This window comes from Mastigoproctus giganteus, chromosome 2 (assembly GCF_048544385.1).
Source record: "Mastigoproctus giganteus isolate SK-2022 chromosome 2, ASM4854438v1, whole genome shotgun sequence".
In the NCBI taxonomy this organism is placed as follows: domain Eukaryota; kingdom Metazoa; phylum Arthropoda; class Arachnida; order Uropygi; family Thelyphonidae; genus Mastigoproctus; species Mastigoproctus giganteus.
Window position 1 is genome coordinate 185,959,592 of NC_143576.1, and position 15,606 is coordinate 185,975,197.

Genomic DNA, 15,606 nt, shown 5'->3' on the forward strand with positions numbered 1-15,606 from the left:
TGGCCAAGGTCGCCTGAGGGCTACATCAACCAGAACAGACCGCTGTCTGACCCTAACAGCAAGACGTAACCCTACGATGTCCGGTCATCAGTTGTCTCTTGAGGTTGCCGCGGCCACAGGTGAAAACAGTCAAACAGATTATTAGGAACCCTCCATTCATGGGGCCTTTATGCAAGGAAGCCAGTGGCTTGTATCCCATTAACCCCACGCGAGGAACTTTAATGGGCTTTTTTCACTCTGTGGCTTAGTTAGTCGGTCTCAGACGAAGAGAGCAAAGTTTTTCCCGCACAAACTGGGTTTTTTTTCGTCCAGCAAAGCAGGAAAATCGACTAGAGAACACACGCAATTTACAGACACAATACATACAATATATGGGTATATAGAAACAATTGGGTGACTCTAATATAATAATTTGAATTTGAATCTCATTAACCCCAAACCACCTCAGAGCTCGTTGAAACTGTGCCATGAACATGTGACATGGAGCCCTGACAAATGGGGTTCAGTTCTGTTCTGTTCTCTGATGAGTCCCGTTTTAGCCTACAAACAGATTATAGATGTTATTTCATTTGGAGACAACGAAGAATGCGATACCATCCCTTCAACATCAGAGAAAGGGACACTTACGGTGTTCTCGTGTGGGGCGGAATAATGATCAACGCCCGCATCCCCTTCATGTTTTTGATAGGGATACCGTAACTCTGCAGAGGTATCGAGAACAGATCCTTGAACCATATGTGCGACTTTTTAGGGGTGCGGTTGGCCTAGATTTTCTTTTCATGCACGACAACGCCACTGGACATAGAGCTCAAGTGGCAGAGGAATATCTTAAAACAAAGATATCTAACTACTGCCATGGCCAGCACGATCACCAGACTTAAATCCGATCGAACACGTGTGGAACGCCCTTGGGAGTCGCATAGCACGCCGCAGAATCTTATAGACACCCTTATATCGAGCATGGTTCACGGCTGTCAGGCTTGTTTAGCCTTTGGAAAGGATCATACGACGTACTGATGTCATGGGGCCATATTTTCGAACATCTTTTATCGACTTCTGTAATGCGGCCCTTTTGGTAATTCTTATCTTATACAACCCCTATAAATGTCTCCTTTATACCTGGCCGAAGTTTCTCGCTGTCCCTTAATTTCATCGTTATTCTATGGTATACCACCATACCAAACGTTATCCCGATATCGCAAGCTGCACGAGTTTATACGTGTTCGGTTAGCGTTGTCGAGCAGCTTAGGATATGCCATCTTAATTAGCAAATGAGAGAAGCTAAAGGTACATCGCTCGTAATTGCAAACGTCATTGAGTAGTACTAGGATCATTTCTAACGAGTTGGAAACCTACAGAGGAATCAAAGACATTTCTAATAAAACTATAAACACTACATAAAATTTCAAGAACTTCTTTGTAGATCCTTTATTGGAGCGAGTATTCAGAGAACAGAAGCATATTGATCTCGTTTTAAACTGAGTTAAAAACAAAATTGCCACATGAATTCGTTTAAAAATTTAAGAATAATTTTAAAATAAAAACTTGATTATTTTTCGATTTTTATGATTAATTTTCCTTTTATAGTTATTTTATTGCGCCAGAATTAATTATATTTTATATTTTTGATACTCAAGCTTCATTTTGTACACTACAAGTAATCACCAAATAAATAGTGGTGTAATCGAGACGGGTTAAAATCCCGTTAGAAACTAACTCTTCTTAAATTTCCATTTCATATTAAGCCTCCGCTTCTGCAGAACTTCGCGAAGGCGTTATTTAAAAGTTTTGTTTAAAATATCAGAAAAGTATACGAGATAAAAACTGAAGTTTTCTAAAGGAGTCGCGTACATGAATAAACAAAAATAATTTACAGTGCTTTAATTCTTCTCTTTAAAACAATGTTCTTTATAAAGTTTTCCATTTTGCCTTATACGTTTTCTATAATAACGGTAGAGTATATTGTGTGATTTTTTTCATTGCAGAAACATTCAAAAATATCAGCAAAACCAACCCGTGTGAAAATCCCCCATCCTTTTGTCCCAGTACCGTTTATAATTGCACGCACGATGACAAAAAGCCTGAAATGACGTGTACTTGTAAAAATGGATATCAATCTATTGCTTCTTTCAGCCGCAGCGAAAATGTGAAATCTGAGTCTTGTGAAGGTGAGTACTTAACAATAATAATAATAATAATAACCACTGTCTTCCCTTATTAATAAGAATTACATTATTTATCATAAAAAAACGTTGCTATGACGTTTCTTGAAAGAAAATTGAATATAAGAATCGCATTTAATGGTGGAGATCGATGAATAGGAAAAATCGTAATCGTGCAAAGAGTTTGTGAAAAGTGAAGAGCACCGTCAGGAGTCAAGGTAGAACTTAGTTTTTAATGAAATAGGTGTAAGAGTGTATATACCTTTCTACCTAAATGCTCCTAAAAAATCACTGATTGTGTTTGTAATATTTATAGGACCCCTGACGATACTTGTACCTTCTGTATAGAGGAACGAGGCTTTAGATAATATATATATATGTACGTACATATACATATACTGTATTATATTTTGATATTTTGCAAAAAAAACACCCATGTAAAGCGAAATTGACTCTGTAGATTCCAACAAAGAAAAATGAAGAAGGCAACAGAACAGGTGGTTCAGGCAATGTCAGGATCAAGTTATTTTGAAGTCACATACTTCAAAAAAAAATTTTGAAGTATGTGACTTCAAAATAAATGCAATGGCAGAAAGTCTCCTGAAGACATTCAGCACGGTGAACCCGAAGGACAAATACAAAAAACATCTTCACAAGAGAATTCAAATCAGAGAGAGAGCAAGGATTGGAGGATGTCAATTCATCTTCTAAAACCAAAGAAACTCATAAAGAGGAAGCAGATACCAGCAGATGTCCACACTAACAGGTGGAAGACGCTGATGAAGAAACGAAGACGGGTAGATTTTCGGTTTATTCTGGTGTTAAGAAGGAAAGTGAACCCTTCCAAAATACGGGTGGTGGTTGTCATTGTAATAGGGGTTTAGGAGCATCAGCGACCAAGGCCGTATTGCTCCGTATATACTGTCTGTATATCGATTGTGTTCTGTGGTCGATTTTCTGTTTGCTGGACGACAGACAGGAGTTTCCGGGAGGAAAAAACCATGCTACCCACGCCTGAGACCGACTAACTCAGCCACGTTGTGAAAAAATCCCCATAAAAATTCCCCACGCCCTCGACGGAACACGAACTCGGGGATTTTCTAAACTTTGTCAATGGTAGAATGTAATTCTACCAACTGTGTTACTCATGACAGCAATAAGGATGGACCTTTCAGTTCAGTTCAAAGACGAAGAGAAAAATCCAAAAGGAAAAGTCGACAGATGACCACTGCATGGTTTTATAAGGCTCACCTAAATGGGTAGAAAATTTTGAGAACATAGATGGGTTACACTCGATCAAAAGAAAGTTTGTTTTGTTTTTTCTGCAGACTGTTTACTCTTGATGAAAAGGAATTATACATCCATCTTTGTCACTAGGTTTCAAGCATTGTGGACGCTAAACCCAAAGGTGTCTAACCATGAGGGCTGAGAGCTTCTGAGCAGCATTTAATGGAGAAATGGAAGGCCTTGAATGGGCTTAAACTTAAAAAACCATTTATTAAGTCCATCAAGCAGTAGGACAAGAATAGAAAGAAATGGAAGGATATTTTACATCACCTCTTGGACTTTCCCTTCTTTCTGGCTCAGCAGACTCTTCCTTTTTGTGGTCACAAAGAGAACATGTCATCGGCAAACAAAGGAAGCTTCATGGAATTGGTAGTGTTGCTGTCAAATTATGATCCAGAACATTTTGTAAAGATTTAGCATTCTGTTCCATCAGGAGGAGAGTGGCTTTGCATTTATCTCCAAAGACTCATAATGAGCTCATTTGCCTTTTGGGGAATTACGCAAAGTATTTTGTGATTTTTTTTTTTTTTTAACAGAACTCCTGATGTGCTCCACACTGATCAGATACATCCATGTTGAATGTGACAAGTATGTGAAGTAAAGGAATTCTTGGGCTCCTTCCCTATTGCTGGAATTGCTGCTGAGCTCACAGAGGATATCTTGAAACATCTGCAGAGAGATAGTTTGAACGTAAACCCGTACCGTGGTCAAGGATATGACAACGCTGCAACTATGGCTGAGATTCGTGGTGGTATTCGACCAAACATCAGAGAAATTAATACGAAGACTTTGTTTGGCACAAACAGTGTCTTGTTTGTGCCAAGGTTGTGCCATGATTTGCACAAGGTACTTGTGCAAATCATTCTCTGAACATTTGCGAAGTGCACTCATTTGGAAGAATTTCTTCCTGTGTGATTTTTTTTTTTGGTACCTTGGAGAGAGTCTATTTCTTATTTTCAGTCTCACCTCGTCGATGGAAAATGCTGATGGATAATGTAAGCATGACAGTCAAAAGACTTTCTCCGACATCGTGGAGTGCTCATTATGACGCTGTGAACCCAGTGAAGACAATTTTTAAAAAGCTGACCTTAACCGTTGAGGTACTGTGCAATTCGAAAGAAAATGTGAACACAAGGGGATCAGCTCAGATATTTCTATCTGCTGTATGTGATTTCTCTTTTCTGAGTTACCTTTCTTTCCGATGTAAAGTCCTGGAAGAAATTAATCTCACACAAAATTATTTTCAAACAGTTGAAATCAGCCGTGAAAAGTGCATTATGAAGCATCAACTCTAAAAAACAGTTTCTTGAAGATGAACGCAATGAAATTGAGAGCCATTCGTTATGCAACTACAAAGTGAGGAAATGGATATTTCTCTGGAGAGAAGAGGGAGAGTAAAGCTCCAAAAAAAAAAGATGCCAGGAAAGATGGCAAAGCATGCTGGTCTCACATTGCCATAGGAAGTTAAAAGGATTGTCTGAATATCTTGATTACGTTCATCAAGAATTGAAGATTCATTCTCAGGCAGTGGATCAAATTCTGTCAGTCTTTTCTGTCAGTGTGTCAAATTCTGTCACTCAGATTTTCGATGAATTATCTGGTGAAGATATCAGTGTGAAAATTTGACGACTTCGGAGGTATTTGGAAGCTGCCAAAATCAGCGTTGAAGAGGCAAAGAAATGGATAGAATTTTCTGGAGTTTATATGTGAAATTAGATTTTTATAAATCTCTGCCAAGTTTTTCACTGTGTTTGAGATTCTTTTTGGCTGTCTGTGTGTCTTACTTCATGTAAAAGAAGTTATTCCAAATTGAAATGAATAAAAAATATCTTTCGCTCTACCATGAGTCAGACAAGATTGAGAAATCTGGCTTTGCTTTCACTTGAACATGAATATGCAAAGAATACGAATTTTGATGAGGTCATTGATCAATTGCGGAGACTGTGAATCCTCTCCATTTACCTTTAAAGAATAGGCTGAGCGTTAAAACTGCATTTACTATGTTTTTTGTATAAAATAAAATGCAGTATTACTTGTTCACTGAATTTTTAATGTCCTGCATTTTTATTAACTCCAATTTGTTTATGACAATACTGTACTGTTTAAAAATCTACTTGCAAACATAATCCATTTTTCTGTGTGTTTAAATTTCAAAATTACTCCCCTGATTGGTATTACTGTATGATGACTGAATTTATATTAAAGTGGTACCGTTTTAAATGGGCCTGTTTCTCTTCGATTTTTATTCAGCTAAAACAGTTTTAGTTCAGTTATCATTTGAGTAACGATGAGGCCTCATACTTTACTCAAACTTGAAAAGCGAACCCCCACTTTATTTTTCCAAAATTGAATTTCAAATAAATAAAACTGAGTTGAAAATTGAAGAATGTAAATAATTGAAATTGTTTAAAATTTATTAAATTTCCTAAAACATTTGGTGCTAATAAACTATACAATTTTCATATATACTTGGTGGGAAGTCTTTAAATATTAATTTAATATTGTAATAGAATATACCCACCTTATGCTATTCTTCCAAAAAAAAAAAAGGTTTTCCAAATATTAATATGAACATATCCGATTATCCCAAGTACCTGCGTGTTTAATCGACTTTCATTCGGTTTACATTTGTCTATAACGTCACATTTCTTATTTTCGATAGGGTATACTGATTTCATAGTATGCCGATTTTGTATCTATTCCCTAATCACATGGAAGTGATGTTATGCTTTATACTGTTCCATTTAATGCCTCAGAATGCTTTCATAGCCTCTGCGTATACGAACTGAATGTGATCTTTGAATGGCAGATTTAGACTCCAAGTTGTCATGCAATAATGCCTACTCCCAAGAATTTGGTGACAAGATCTCAGCAACGATAATGAACAAACTGTTTCAACAAGCTACCTTTCTCAAGTTGATGCCGTTTGGAGGCAACGCTTAAGTAAAGGCAAGTGATATCGCATTCATCCCAACTACTTAGGACCAGCTTTTGCAGTTGGGAGGCAACACGATCTGACAGAATATGTAATTTATCAGGAGCTTGAGCGCATCATTCATGAAGCAAGATTCATTTTAGGAAAAAGATGCGTATTTGATCAGCACTCATAGCGGATTTGTGGGGTAACGATTCGATTATTTTTATTGGCTGTTCCTCTGAAATCTTCCGGGAATGATAAAGGAACTATCATAATGATAGTTCCTTTATCAGTCATGATAAAAACATATCTTGTTTCGCCACATTTTCGATGACTCTAGCGCTCCTCTCTGTTCTTGAAACTTTGTCTCATTTGGGAAAAGAAGTTTTTAAGGCTAATAACTGTATTCAGTCTGCATTTTGCCATTGAGAAATAAAGTTTCTTTGCCTATAAGGACGATCCAGACTTCCTGAAAGCAGCATGGACAATATACAGACAGCTCAATAGGATAAAGTTAAAAATAAATATAAATAAAAAATAAATTTTCTGTTTATATTTCGGGACGACCATATAAGATCAGAGGAGTTCACAAGAGAAAGAGTATAAGAACATTCCACCTTATTTAGCAGTCACGCTGCTTCAACCACGATCATTCAAAGCTTATGCACCGTTGTAGCCTAGAGCTTGACCACTCGGCTACGGAGGCTATGGTTATGACGATTTTGAGATGTTTGAGCTGTGGATCTTATTACTTCGCATTTAATACTTGGGAGTTTCCTTTGCATAGAAAAGAGACTGGATTTTTTTTCAAAAAGACTGTCTTGAGATCAGAGAAGAATGGAACTGAGGGAATAATAAATTTGATAATTAAATTAGGGAAGAACCGCTGAGGTGCTGCGTTCTTTCATGAGGGAAGACTGAGTGCACCTGTCCTATAAAGAGAATTCGGTCAACCCTCCCAATGTGGTATTGAAGTTTCGATGTGCAGACATTATTTCGAACCTGGTGGTATTTTGAGGTGTCTGAATTTTTTACCTTGTCAACATTTCGAGCCTGTCAGCATTTTGACCTGTGGGCATTTTAGTTATCGGCATTAAGACTTTTGGCAGTTTGATTGTGTTCCTTCTTCATTGCTTATTCCTGGCGTAGAAAATGGAAGTACTGACCATTATAACTGTGTAGAATGTGATGTGTAGTGCTGAATCGCGCTTCACAGAAGTCCAGACATCAGGCGGACACATCTGGATGTGGCCTATGTAACGGTTTTTTAATCAGATTGTATTGTTGTTGTTGTTATTTGGTTTTTAGGAGCATTAGCAACTAAGGCCATATTGCTCCGCAGATTGTATTGCATCAACAATGAATTTCGGTGGCAGTAGTGTAATGGGACATGTCATCTGTTTCACATTTTTAATTTGATCCTCGGGCGGTTATTGTTGATATCTCATGAATGCAGGTGTCTATCTGTCGCGACACATCCTAATTCTAGCTACTGCGTTGTGTCAGTTCTTAGGAAATGGGGACCCTGTTTGTATCAGCATGAAAACGCTCCTTGCCAGCACCGTCAGTACATTAGTTAATTCAAGAGAATAATGTGAGGAATCTGCCTTTCCAATCTCAGATCTGAATAGCATTAAGCTGTTATGGAACAACAGTTGAGAACCAAACAAGATATCCCAATTCAAGCAGAGACCTGGAAACCGCCTTACGTGGAGCAATATTCCAGTCTTTATATACCAGAAACTTTTAAAAAGTGTTTCATTGATATCATTATAACCCATGTGGGTGATGCACAACGCTGAAAATTTGTTTCTTTTTTTTTTTTTTGGTTGTGTAAACGTCTTTGGCTTTTCGGACTGAAGTAAAACCGATCAGTAACGAAAATGCGAGATAGAAATTACGCAAATTACGTCACCTCCTAGATGACGCTTAGTCTGTGCGGTAGCACAATGGTATCGTCACCGTCCTCTCGACACCGGATGGAAAAGGACAGGGTTCGAATCCCGTCGATGACGCGAGGAACTTTAATGGGCTTTTTTCACTGCGTGACTGAGTTAGTCGGTCTCAGGCATAGATAGCAAGGTACACCCCCCCCCCGGAAACTCGGATTTTTCGCCCAGCAAAACAGACAAATCGACCACAGAACACACGCAATTGCTGACATAATATACAATGCCCGGCAGATGAATTTAAATATTCGGGTGGCCTAAAAATAATAGTAGATGATGCTAATGATGATAGTAATTCAGCCGCTAACGTTAATTCGGTAGAGTACGCTGAGCATCCTGTACGCACGAAAGATATTTTATTGTTTAGTATCCCAATATACATCGTAGAACTCGTTATATTTTGTTTTTTTATGTACAATTTAAGACACTTATGTTTACTAATAAATTTACTTCTTTCTCAATACACTTTCGTTAGATGTGAATGAATGCCTTCAGGAAGGTACCTGTAAAGAGTTTTCCGACTGTACCAACACACCTGGCAGTTATGAGTGCCACTGTCAAAATGGTTACAAACCTGATGGGAATTCCGATCCAAAAGAGAAAGCCTGTGTCGGTAAGTTTCTGAAGACTTTTTTAACCGAATATAGCATATCATCTGTTTTTTCTGACTTGTACCTATTTTCAACTCTTCAGCCGTTTAAAGAAATCGTTTTCAATTAATTTTTCGTAATAAACATTTATAATAGACTCCTAATTTTAATATTTAACAATTCTTTTATTAAAAGAAAAATTTCGAAATTTTGACGTTTCTTGAGTTTGATAAATAATAAATATTTGAAACCAGATACTTTACTTCGACAATGCGGAAATATTGTATTAAAATTCTTAACACGGATGGAAAAGAAAGGTAGCTCAGTGTTTGTTAAATTAGTCGAAATTACAGAAAATAATGACACACAGTAAATGAATTTTTGCCACAATATTTATATTTATCGCTTTTCTCCAGGAGTATGAAAAAAAACTTCTTTGCATCCTTCTGTCTATAATGAATCAATGGCGCTCAAATGGGGGTTTACTGTATTCAGGGCGGGCGCAGGCTGGACGTCGCCCGCCTGCAAAGCTGAAATGGGCGTCCCTGCATTGCAAGGCTGGCGCCCCAAACATACTAAACTTCATATTAACACTTCGAAACGGTGCCCACCTTGTAGTGACGCCCGCCTGCAATGCAGGCTCTGCAGGTACGCTTCCGCCGGCCCTCACTGTATGTATCACTCTAGCATGTCAATTTTTTGTCATCTAGTTTTTAATCAGAAGCTGTTCTGATTTGATTTCAGTCTCGAATATTTATAATTAAACAGACCTAAACTATAAACATAATATTTTAGTTCTTATTTTGTTTATTTTTTATTTACATACTTCTCACCGGCAGGGCACCCTAAACTTTGAAACGTAGCTTTTCCAAAATAAATGCGTTAAATACCTAATAAACGTTTTAGTTTAGTAGTGGACTTGGCGTGTTATAGCCTTTGCTGCTCATGCTCGTAAAAATCGAACCAAACCAAACATAAACTTTATTAGTTAAAGACTAACTGTAAGCCTAATTTTACTGCGTAAGTTAATGCATAATTTAACATTAAATTCAATTATTTACTATTTATCAATACACTAGTTAAAATTTACTATTTTAAAAAGTAAAATTTAAAAAATATTATAAAAAACAAAATTCGTAAATATGTTGTATTCACGCTAGATAGTCAGTGGTCGCTGGCTATAATGCACTGAGACATGTGAGTGTCATGGTAACCTCAAAAAAACAATAATGCCCTTCGTATTTATTACTGATTTATATCCAATTTGCTTTTTTAAATTTATTTTATATTTTAACCGATGTTATTAATATAAACGATTAAATGTTATATATCATTTATAAATGTTATATATGTTATACATACAAGAACGAAGCAACATACCACTTTAAAACTGGCTCTCGTCGTGTCCTTACAGAAAATAATCCACACATGCGCATAGCAACGCTTTGGAGAGCTTTTCTAACGTTAAAGTTGCTACACAGAAACTTGCCGAGCTGTTCTCGCCTTCTTTTTCTGCATTTTATTGGCAGTAAACATGAATAATATTTTCTTTCTTTTTTTTTTTCGAAAAAAGAACTTTTCTTTGCTGTCGTACGATAATAAACTTCAAATTAAACGATTAGGCACTAATATAACTCACTGATTTAAACATTGTTGAAAAGCATGTTCTAACGAAAAAAATTATTTTGGCACTACCATTTGAATAATCAACATCCCAAGGAAAGGTAGAGAAGAAATTAGAGGAATGGAGAAAAGCGTTGGAAGAGAGAGAAGCATGAGGATACGTAGAACAAAGACAGAATATATGGCATTGAATAGAGAAAATGAGAGTTCTATAAAACTGCAGGAGGAAAAGCTATAATCAGTTTCGAAATTTAAGTAACTGGGATCGAAGGTTGAGAGGGATGGAGGATTGAGTGCAGAAATACAGCATAGAGTGCGATGTGGATGGTTGAACTGGAAGAAAGACGAGTGGGGTGCTGTGTGATAAGAAAATAAATTTCAGAATGAAGGGAAGATTGTATAAAACTGTGGTTAGACCCGCATTGACTTACGGTGCTGAGACATGAGCGATTACAAGGGCCCAGGAGAAGAATATGGAAGTGGCGGAGATGAGGATGCTAAGATGGACGTGTGGTGTGACGAGGAAGGACAGGATAAGAAATGACTACATCAGAGGTACGGTTAAGGTGGAGCCTTTGAGTAAAAAAAATGCAGGAATCTAGGTTGAGGTGGCTTGGACATGTGGAACGAAGAAGTGAAGAGAATGTAGGGAAGAGGTGCGAAAAGTTGGAGGTGATAGGGAAGAGGAAGAGGGGAAGACCTAAGCTGAGATGGAAGGACAATGTGGCAGAGGATTTAAAAGAGAGAAGATGGAGGAGAGAAGAAGCCCAGGATAGGGAGGAATGGAGGAAAAGAATTAAAGATGGAAATGCCGATCCCATATAAACGTGGGAAGAAGGTGAAAATAAAGAAGAGGAATTAAAATAATCAACAGTCTCGACAGACCTACAGATGCTCCAGTAACATCAAATAAATATAGTAGATAAGTGGATGCGTTGAACTTAGCATGTTCCAACAGGGATTCATCACAGGAAGATTCCCTATGATGATTCCTTGTTGGAACCATCACTAGAAGCCACAATAGCAATCAATCTTTTCACGCTAGAGAAGTAAGTTGAACACTCTAGATAAACGGTGGCTGACATAACCACCAAATGGAAATGTCGTGGTGCTACTACAGCCAAGAAACGTTCGGTAGACGGAAAAATGACATGATGATCTAGATGCTCTCAGTTCTAATCGAATGCAGTCAACCAGGAGTTCAGGAAGGACACAGGAACTGATATTAGTGAGAGGAAGATACGTACGGAGCCGTTTAAAAAAAGAATTCTTCATAACCATGTCTTTTCTCAGAGCAAGGTAAGCTCATAAATGATTTCTAGAATGGACTGTGACTGGGAAGTGGATGATGCTTATGAAGATGCTTCGCGAAAGGCAGTGTTAAATTTGAAACAAAACTCATTTCTCACCCTGAAAGACAGTGTGAAACCACAAAATGTCATGCTTTACTTAATGTGAGGTACGAAATCTATAATTCCTTTTGAACTGCTTCAACTGCTTCTCACTTTCACTGCTGAACGATCTAAATTCGACAACTGGATCGTTTATTGTTTCTGCCAAGCTTTAATTACAAAACGAACTCCATTGCTGAGTACTGAGAGAATGACACATTAAAAATTATGAGGAGCACGTTCTGTCATCCACGATATTCTTCCGTTCTTGCTCCATCTGATTATTATTAATTCAAATCTCTAATAATTTTAAATAGAAAGAAACATAGTAGCCTCGAATCTGTAAAAAATGGGTTCCGATTGTTTGTTTTTCTACAAAAGCTGTTGAAGTTAATCGCCAAGCATTAAAAACATTTGATGAAGCGATGGGTGGCATTTTATGATATACAGTAATGGGGGAACTGTGATCTTGTGCGATGTTATCATCGGAAACATGTTTTCTAACAAAATAATAATTGAATAAAAGGCCATTTCCTTCCATTCTAGTACATTAATAATTACATTTTCTTGGCATTGGTTGTGTAGCAGCGTGCTGCAGGTAATTTTTCTGTCCCTCTTAGTATGAACATCTTTAAGTAAAGTATAACCTATGGTAAATTCAGTACGAGAGGTGTTATGATTTCATTCGCAACTAACAAATCGACCTTGGATAATGCTTCTATTTCTAAAAGCTGTACAACTTTAATATTGCTTTTAAAATCATTTTAAAATATTGTACCGGTATTCTACACACACAGGCTAAAAAATTACGAACCTTTATTCAGTATCGAATCAAGCTGCCATTTTTTAGACTAACAGCAAGTATGTGGCCGGCATGGAATCTACAAGTCATTTTCGCCTAATTGCAACCATTTCTCCAGCTTTATCGCGTAGGTGCGATCAAGTCAAAGGAAAAGGACTTCGTTACCGAATAGCTCCCTCCAGCATATCCCACACATTTTTAATGGGAATGAGATTAGATGAATCTGGGGGCAGGGAAGACGGTGGAAATCCGTGTTGTTTTCCGAACCATTCTTGCACAATTCTGGCACGATGCGCAGTCGAATTGTTATCCCTAAAGTGGCCATCACTTTCAGGATAAAAGTGTAACATTGCACGGTGCAGTAGACCTAATATAGAATTCAGGTACTCCCTGTATGACATTCGACCTTCCACCGGTATAAACGGACTCCGTCTGGCAACAAAACATTCCCCATACCATGACACCATCTCCAGATGCTTCGGTTATCTTAACAAGGTAAGCAGGGTCCATCGCTTCTTGAGGTTCTCGCCGCGTTCTCTGCCAATCAGTGCATACCAAAGTCTATCGTAATTCGTGTGACCACATTACTTTCTTCTATTATTTCACTGTCCAATCACGACGTTCTTGACGCCACTGCAAGCGGATTTTTTTGTTTTTCTCTGAAACAAGTGGCTTTCGAATAGACAGATCATTGCCAATACCAAATTCCTTCAAGTGTCTGCGCATGGTACGGTTTAACATGGCAGTTCTAATCTTGGTTGATTCAGATGTTATTTACTGCACACTGGATGTTCTATTTTTTCTTAAGAGTCCTCCTTAGAGTACAACGGCTTCGCTCTTGAAGTATTGTTTTCTTGCCACATTTACGCCTTTCAGATGTGGAAGAACCGCTTGCTTTCCACTCATTAAAAACCTTTGAGATGGATGCTTTTTGAGAAATAAGTTATGTCTTTCGTTTCTTGAATCGTAGCTCCTGCTAAACGAGTACCCACGATAAGACCTTTCTCAAAATCTAATAGATTACGCGTTTTCCCAATTCTATCTTCAGATTACTGCAGTCGAACAGCCTGTGCAATCTTTATACTCAACGAAGCAACACGTCATAACTCCACGTCTCAGATTTTTGAGTTTTTTTTTTTTTTGCATAAATTTGCATGTATCAGCATTTATTTGCATTTATTCTGTCTGACTGTCACTTAGGTTACAGGCAATGTTTCCTAATTTTTTATGTCTCTTGAATAGTATTATCTGATTTTTCATTTTCTTGAAATTTTTATAGATATCATTTTTTTAATTTAGATATTTGCGAGACGAGCCCGTGTAAAAACGGTGGTGAATGTAAAAAGGAGGAAAAAACATTCGAGCCCTATTGCATGTAAGTATAGAGGACTGATTTCAATATTTAGGTTCTAAACCTTCGATGTCCGACATCATTTTATACATCATGAAATTATGGATTATATTTCTGTTATTCCTGGTTATTTTCCCTGAATTTGAATCATAATACTCAGTACGCATCAGTGTAGACACTACTTATGACTACAAATATCTATCCAATATTCAGTTTCGGTCCAAATTTCCCTTTGGAGCGAAGCTGAATACTTGTTGGATGTTTAAAGAGTCATAAGTAGTGTCCACACTGATGACTACTGAGCATTAATATAAAATTTGGGGAAAGGAACCAGGAACAACAAAAAATCGACCATAATTTGTGTGGCCGCAGTTCTTATCATCACATTTGTAACTATCCCAAATTGAGATAACCGTAATCATGAATTCTCCTAACATACATGCATATGTTATCAAGACTGTGAAGGTCAGACTTATTAAACCGTGTCTTTCAAATCATCGGCTTGGAAAATGGGTGACAAGGGCAGTTACTGAAAGGAGGAAGAACATTTCTTTCTGGAAAACAAATGGAGTTGAATTTCTTCTTCAGTGGCAATAGTTACATACCAACACTATATATTTGTTTTTCAATTAAAAATATCCATCAAAACATTTGTCTTCCAACGGACTAAAACTGAAACTAAAATGTTTGGTAAGTTTTTTAACATTTTATAACAAACTTCGTCCTGTGACAAAGGGAGATTAGAATGCCACACAAGGAAAGTTATTCCTGATGGTAATACTGGCATTAAACTGCCAAACATGGAAGAATGGATAGACTTCATCTGCAGGTTTTCATCTTCAAATTACAGCGATGAACAAAATCTTTCTTTACCTTGGAAACAAAACTGCAATCAGAATCTTCCCTTTAATGCAATTGCTTCTGATACTGATTTAGTAGAAACTGAGGTTAATTTCTCCCCCTCTCCAATACAACTGGCCCAGATGTGGTACCAAATTTTGTAATTAAAATGTCCAGTTTTGTATTATTGAACCCGTGGCCAATATTTATAATCGTTATATAAAGGAGAATTTTTTTCCTAAGACATGGTCGTTGTATAGTCATCCCTGTTCGTAAAAATTAAGCATCCCTCTCGGTTGAAAGATTAGCCACCTATTATAATGTCCTCTTCTATTTTCGAACCTTGCGGATATTGCAGTTTTTACCTTCACTAACCACAATAATTCTTTCCTAAAACGTTTCACAAATTACTACGAAAAAAAAAATCTTAAATATTTCGAATCTGCTCGAAACTACATTCCTTGTTGCTGGTGTAATTAACTTCGGTGCTCGTTTGTATGTAATTTACGCTGATCTAGCTTCTGCCTTTGATTCTGTCCGCCCAGTGATTCTTACAATAGTTCTTTATGAATTCTATAATATAATGATGATATTTTCTCCTTTTTACAAGCATCACTTTCTGATGATTCTGACAATCAAATAAAGCTTAAGGTGGTTTCAATAGGGATTCCCCAAAGAGGCACTCTGTCTGCCC